The sequence below is a fragment of the Trachymyrmex septentrionalis genome, unplaced genomic scaffold (assembly GCF_001594115.1).
Source record: "Trachymyrmex septentrionalis isolate Tsep2-gDNA-1 unplaced genomic scaffold, Tsep1.0 scaffold410, whole genome shotgun sequence".
Lineage (NCBI taxonomy): Eukaryota > Metazoa > Arthropoda > Insecta > Hymenoptera > Formicidae > Trachymyrmex > Trachymyrmex septentrionalis.
Genome location: NW_017305581.1, coordinates 65607 through 73650, shown reverse-complemented (window position 1 = coordinate 73650; position 8044 = coordinate 65607). Strand labels below are relative to the sequence as shown.

Sequence of the window (8044 nt, the reverse complement as noted above, 5' to 3'; positions counted from 1 at the left end):
TCTGCCACCTATGGCGTTATCTCCCCCCGAGCCGCCAAGATGCATTCCGCTAGGCTTCCCCCTCCAGATACTTCCAAACCTCCCACGTGGGTCCTCACCAAACCTATAAAAGCGACCGGTAAATCTCGCGTTTTAAAGATAGAGTCTTGCTTATTAAAAATAAAAATAAAATAATACATCTCCATGTATTATTTTTATTTGATTATCTTGCCTAACTTTTCCGATTGACTCTGTATGATGAGTATTCTCGCTTTGGCGACAGCGACGTTGTTACCTAGCGGCATTGTTGAGACACGCTTTCTGACAGAGTCCCGAAAGGGCCAAACAGGGCTGGTAAACTCCTATTGTTTTCACGTTGACAGTGTTTCAGCGCCTCTACAAATCCGGCCTTCGGGGAATTAAAATGCGATATGGTTGTCTCTCGCATGATAAATGATTTTAAAGCCCAAGATATAATGCGAAGGAGTAGCGATAGCGGTAGAAATAACACAATTTCAACCAATCAGAAACTGTATATTTCAGTGCATCTAATTTCTGATAGGTTGAAATCATATTATTTCTATCGCTGTCGCTATTCTTTCCCATTGTCCTTGGGCTTAACTGATGTTTATCTTTATTGTTTACTACTTACATAAATTATAAAAAAATAATTAAGCTAAAATTAAGCTGTATTAATATTGTTACAAGTTATTTATTATATTCTACATGTTTATACGTATATGTATGTAGATGTGCAATATTGTATATGCGCACGCGCGCGCGCGCGTGTGTGTAGCATATTTAAATTTAGATATATGCCATACATAGTTATGGTATATTATTGCTGTTTCTGTTGGATAAAGTATCTGCAAAAGGACATAATTATTTTAATAAATAATGTATTTTACTTTTATATTTGTGGGTATAAATGTAATTCTTACTCTTTTTATTATATTTCACAGCCATTAATTTAGCTTGATTATATACATATAATTTAACTGGAATCCATCCACCATATTCTTACTTAATTTTATTAATAAAATTGTACCATTGTTGAATGAATTCTACTGCAATCATACGTAAGATGCTGGAAAAGTTTTTGCAATATAGTACTTCCAGTGGCGCCAACGTTCTGCTACTATCATATCTGTAAAATTAGACGTTTTTAACCTATAATTCAATTGACAGTTTGTACCCAACTACTTTTGTTTGCATAGTATTTGAAAAGAAGTTATTTTGTAAGAAAATGGAAATTTTGCGAGAAAATTTTCGGGCAATGATTTTTTACGATTACAATCTAACTCGGAAACAATGCATCGATCGACTTCATTTGGCTTTTGGAGATGAAGCACCATCCAATAGGACTATTTATAATTGGTTTGCCGAATTCCAGCGTGGATGTACTTTTCTTAGTGATGAATTCCGTGAAGGTCGTCCATCCACGTCTGTTGTTGCCACTAATGTTGATGCTGTGCGTGAAATGATTGAGCGAGACCGGCATATAACATACCGCGAGATTCAGGCATCCTTAGACATTGACATGAAAGCAATATATACGATTTTGCATGATCACTTGAGCGTACGGAAACTTTGCAGTCGTGGGATCCCAATTTGACCGAAGCTCAAAAACAGGTTCGTGTTAAATGGAGCAAAGAAATGCTCAAGAAATTCAACCGAGGTCGGTCAAATTTGGTCTACAACATCGTTACTGGGGACGAAACATGGATCTATTCGTATGAGATCGAAAGTAAACAACAATCCACTGTTTGGGTATTTCAAAATGAACCGAAACCAACAAAAGTTGTTCACGCAGTGCTGCTAAGCAAATGATTGCTTGTTTCTTCGGTTATACCGGACATGTGACAACCGCTTTAGAGGATCGAAGGACTGTAAATACTGATTGGTATACAACAATTTGTTTGCCAGAAGTCATAAATGAATTGCGTAGAACGAATCGAAATCGTTGCATCATCCTTCATCATGACAACGCCAGCTGTCATACAGCACGTCAAACCATTGATTTTTTATCCAGTAATAATGTCGAATTGATGACTCATTGTGTCCGTATTCACCTGATTTATCACCTAATGACTTCTTTTTGTTCCCAAACATTAAAAATAAAATGCGTGGTGAGCGATTTGAGTCGCTTGAAGCAGCTGTTGAAATATTTCGTACACTGATTTCTGAGGTTACAGCCTTAGAGTGGAAAAAATGCTTCGAAAATTGGTTCGAGCGTATGCAAAAATGTATCGATCTTAAAGGCGAATACTTCGAAAAACAATAAAGCCCTTTACCAAATTTTACATGTTTTTTTTCATATTGTTTGCAGAAACTTTTCCAGCAGCCTACGTATCTAGCAATTTATTCAAAGTAGAATTACAATGCATTGTTAAATGACGTGTTTCTGTTGTCATGCTATTTATAACTTGTTCTTTTAAATTAACATAGTGACAAAATTCGGAATTCGCATATCTGCGATATGTACAATTTATTGTAATACTTGTATTACTTGTTCATTTTCTATTTCTTTTGCACAATCACTGCACACAAGTTTTTTATGCATAATATTAAGTATTCTGTGCACATCTATTAAGTCATTTTTGGCTTCTATTATTGGTACAGCAACTTCAGCATAATCTATATTAATATCATTATTTTCCGAGTACAATTTCCGCCGCGCGAAACATAGTCATTAATGTTAAGGAACTATCCGATTTATTTTCTTTACAATTAGAACAGATGGAATGCTTTGAAGTAATATTACCTGTAATTAATGTTTTAAATGCTGCCGAATTAATAAGGAGTTGGATTTACATTCCTATGTGCCATGTTTCTTATCTGGCTAAAGTAGTTTTCTATCACATTCTGATTTAGATATTTCAAATTTAAATGTTCAAATCCATTTCTTAGAAGGACATCCCATAGATACATAGCACCACGGATCGTTCACATCCAATTCTTGAGATATTTTGATGGATTTTTCTTTATTGGTTTTAATGTTGTTTTTTCAACATTGCATATTGTACAGCGTACGTAATATTTTTTGCCAAAAACTTTTGTGAGTACTTTGTACAGTAATTACACTACTATTAAAACCTGACCTTATTTTCCATTAAAGGAATCGAATGATTGATCAAAGAATAATAATATTCTTGCTGTAGCACTTTCCGGCAATTGTATTGTGCCCTTTACAGTTTCAACAACGCTTGTAATATAAAACAAAATAAATCAGTAGTGCATAAAATCAGAATTTTCTTCTGGTTTTATAGTGTACGTAAACCATTTAATTATTAGTAAAAAATTGCAGCGTTTTTTTACGCGAATCGGTATTAATTATCTTATTTATAAAACATGACAATATTCATGCAGCGGGCCACAGTATGGCTCAATACTTGGACAGCGTATTTGACTCTTATTTTTGGAACTCGAGTATCAAACTCGAGTAGATATGTTTATCCGCTAATTTAGGCATCATCTGTTGTTGAAGACCTGAATATTTATTCAGTTTGTCAATAGTATATAAACACATTCAATAGCTTCCCATGATCGTATCGACATTTCAATTCTGTCCATATATCTTTGTTAATCATTAAGTATTTATCTAGCAAATTATTACGGATGCCCTTTTGTAAATGAACATAATCGGAAAGCGATATAATTTTGTGATTCTTAATAAAAAAAAATATTCTCTTTAACATATTTTTGTGATTCTGGAAAGATTTAATGTATTTTAACATACAGATATATAGATACTGATAATGGCTACATTCAATAAAGAAAGCAGCCTTGTAACTGTTGTGAATTTTTTTAATATGATTGATTCTTTATGGATCTAAATGTATGAACCAATCATATTAAAAAATTTTACAATAGTTACAAAGTTGCCTTTTCTGTTGAATGCAGCCATTAATGCATATGCAAATTGCTTACCAATACTATGAAGTGAACGTCGCGTTTCTTGTATCAATAAATTGATTGCTGCAATATTAGTTCCTCCTTGGTCGCAAACGGTTGCGACTGGTTTCAAATCACATTGTATAAGTATTATTCCTTGATAAAATCTGACTAATTGAATTCACTTTATTGCACTGACTGTATCCATAGCCAAGTGGCATGTGCTTTCTAAAACTAAGACATCTTAGATAAAAAACGATAGTATGATCCGCAATCTTTCTTGTTATTTTTGTATCCCAATCTTCTAGGCCAATTATTTTATCACTATTTTATCATATTGAACTGCAGGTTGAATAGACATTTTGTCCCAAATGAGCATTACATGTAAATTATCAGGATCCATTTTTTTCTTAATGGAATGTAAATATTTTATCATCACCTTATTGCACCCAATATTAAAAGAGATATTTCTGTAACTTCAGAGTAACATGAGAAGGAATGTAAATATGAAGAAAGAAACTTATATGATCACGGAGATCTTTTATAAAGATTTAAGCAAAACATTTTTTCTTCAGTACTAAAACATCAAGCCTGTTAAGAAGAATGAAATAATACATAAAGCTTGACAATATAAGCATAAAATGTGATAACTATACAAAATATGCATCTGAATCATATATGTTTTGCATTTTTATTTTATCTTACTTATAATTTTTCATAATTTTTCCTTATAAATATAATTGTACATATTATTGTAAATAATATTGTAAATATTGTAATTGATTGTAAATAGCGTAAAAAATACAATATAATAAAAAAATATTAATATTTGTTTTGAAATCATCGTTCATTTAAATGTATTCTCGGGAATGGCAAGTAAACAGCTCATCGATACCGAGCCGTTTTATCGTTCAAAACATGAGTATATCTCTATCCTGTTCTAATTACGCTCTCTATCTCAGATGGCATGCGACTCTCCTTGCGCGACACCCGAAAAGCTGACTATCGCGCACACGTTCCGCATGCGAATTCAGTTCGCTTCCCAATCTCGATCAATATGGATCATCCATCGATATTTGTTCTTAACAAATTTTATCCCGAACATTAATTGCAAACCAAACCAGATTATCGTTGCGTATCACCGCTGTATTGTATCACGTAACGTTACAGTACACGCATACCGCGAGGGCATTTAGTGCGCGAGAATTACCTGAGTTTCTAACGAGATTTGCCGATTCCGTTGCTGCTCGCCATACACATTCCTTTTAACAGCTGCGAGAAATTACATAATGTCATACCAAGTGCGAATTACCTGTGCACGCGTCTAACCGAATGTATCAATTATCGGATTACGAGTATTGCCTACCGCCCTCTTCGAACAAATCTTATTTCGACTCAACAATAAAATTCAAATTATTACAACCAAGACAGTCGTATTTACACGCCGCCTTGGCGAGCGGGCCTTCCATACAAGGTGACACCAGCGTCACGAACACAAAATATATTTTGATCCTTCAAGTCGGATCGTCGTCAAGGAAAGTTATTGTTTTTGCTTGATTCTCGAACGTTTCGAGTCGTGCCTTTTCCGTTGGAAATCATGTCGTTTCTCGACGAACTGAGTATACAAAACCAGCAAATGGGCGCCATATCTCGCACACTAATTTTAAGAAGCTGGGATAGGCTAAGATGACACGTGCCATAACGCGGCAACGCCCCGCAACCCTCAAGGAGACCTTTGCTAGATGCCAATAGTTGGATTATAAAATCACGTTAGCTGCGGACGAGAAATTAAAGGCAACCCATGCGTACTTCACCCAGAACTACTTCCTGACGTGTCAGGACTGTTACCACGAAACTGCCGACTACTGAGCCGATGGCTGAGGTACTGGACTGTCACGAGGTCGGCGAACCCTTTTTTCCTTTATAGCGAAAAAAGAATTTTCATTTTTTTCACCTGAACGAATTCCTTCCTCCTCCGTCGTGACATAGAAAACGAGGAGAGGAATCGTAAAACCTTTTATTTCGCGCCTGTTCATTCCTGTTCGATCTCGATTTATCTTGTTCTCACCCCCTCTCCTGACTTCTACGGGGTAAAGATTATTTTAAATTTTTAAGAAAAATTTAAAGAAAGTTTATGTTTTTATTTTTTTCATCTGCGCGCGCAGAATAATTTTATTACGCAGCGTCGAAAAGGGTGGTGATGTCGACGGTACTAACGAAAATCCGTTTTATTCTTCGAGTCTCGTCGTCCGTAGCTTCAGCCTTGCGAGCAAACAAGTGTGCTTCTTGTGTTTTTTTTATTCGCCATCTTAGTTTGCTGAATTTGGTATTACTACTGTTCGGAAAAAATGAGGTTTTACACAGATTATTTCACTTAATATACTTTTAATACAATAACTCTATCACTTAACCTATCGATTACTGTGCGCTACGTGTGCAGTCGGCGACGACTCTCTTACGACTACTAACTTACATACGCTTAGTCGACCGTTTCGGCAACTCATGTCGATCACGTGATATTCATGTGCTACACGAGAGGTGACTTATTCTACGCGCAACTCATTGTTTCGTTTTCCTTTACTATGAATATAGTCAAATGTATATTATATTTCAACAACTACAACGTAAGAACAATGGCCAGTCCAAAAAATACTAATAATTCGGACATGAGGATGTACTCCATCCCCGATTCTTACAAGCTACGTAACGACATCGACGAGAGAAGAAATGCTCGATTTCATATGTTGTTAGCAACAACGTATAGCCTTAACAATTCTCATACGAAGACGATTCACGTAGGATTGCAAAGAACGAACGAAGAAATCTTCAAACCTGTTGTAAAATTGTGCAGACATAACGCAGACGGAATTTATTTTGACACCGATTGCTGGCAACAGTTTCAAGATAACATGGAACTCATGAACGAGTATTTAAGCAGCGATAACAGAATAAAACCTAACTTTGTTGTTATAAAAAATATCACCATCAGCTTTACCACATCTTACGGGTCAAAATCAATATTGCTAGCGTATAAAGAAGAAGAGGAAAATTCCAACGGAAATCTTCGAAAAGAAGAGGACGAGGCTCGATTCAACTCCTCCGGCGAAGAAACGGAGAACTTACTTAGCAGCAATTGTAATGCAGAAAACCACCTTCCTCGGACTGCAAAGCATTGTAAAGTGCGTTGATGCGCGTTTAAAACAATTAGAATCTTTATCCGATAATGTTAACTAGTGTGCTTTATAGGGCGGTCCGATAAGTACTTAGTCTACAAAAGAAAAACGAAAATTTTGGAAAAGTGGCGATTTATTTCTCAACATAGTCTCCTTTTAGCTCGATACACTTGACCCAGCGATGCTCCAACTTCTTTAACCCGTCTGAAAAATACGTTTTCTCGAGGTCTGCAAAGTAGGCCTCCGTGGCGGCGATGACCTCCTCATTCGACTCAAATTTCTGCCCGGTGAGTGACTTTTTCAAGTTTGGAAACAAAAAGAAGTCGCACGGGGCCAAATCTGGAGAATACGGTGGATGGGGCAGCAGTTCGTAGCCCAATTCGACCAATTTGGCCGTGGCGACGGCGGAGGTGTTCTTTTTCCATTTTTCTAAAATCCGCGGACACGCCCGCTTCCACACACGGTCAAAACAAAACTACAAGTCCGATTCGGCTGAAATTTTGACAGTAGCCGTCTCTACGAGAATGTACTACACGATAGTAAATTTCTCTTGAGATAGTGGGCCCATCGGGCGGTGAGGCTAAGTACTTATCGGACCACCCTCGTATTTAATTCAAGAAATCGAACTGAAATTACCTGCATGTTTTATTAATCAGGAAATTATAAAATTAACACTGAGTGGTAATTACGAAGATATAGAACGTAATGTGCGTACACAAATTAACGACTTAGCTTTTCTTGATATGTATTTCAATATAATATTTTTGGAATTAACTTCGTTATTATAGATATAACGAAATTTTTCATATAATTCTATCGAAACGAGAATCTTTGGCTAAATGTTACTAAAACTTTTTTAGTTTATTCTCATACAAACTATGTATTTCTTTTTCTTTGAAAAAAAAATTTGTATCAATAAATACATTTTTATAACATAAACCCTCGTTTCTTAATTACTCGTACCTTACAATAACCAATTTGTTTTTTGCTTATTTCCG

At 35.7% G+C, this 8044-nt stretch overlaps 1 pseudogene; it reads right to left on the bottom strand.

The window, feature by feature from the left end:
- Positions 1–3391: 3391 nt before the first annotated feature.
- LOC108751192 lies at positions 3392–4234 on the bottom strand (annotated as a pseudogene).
- Positions 4235–8044: the final 3810 nt, after the last annotated feature.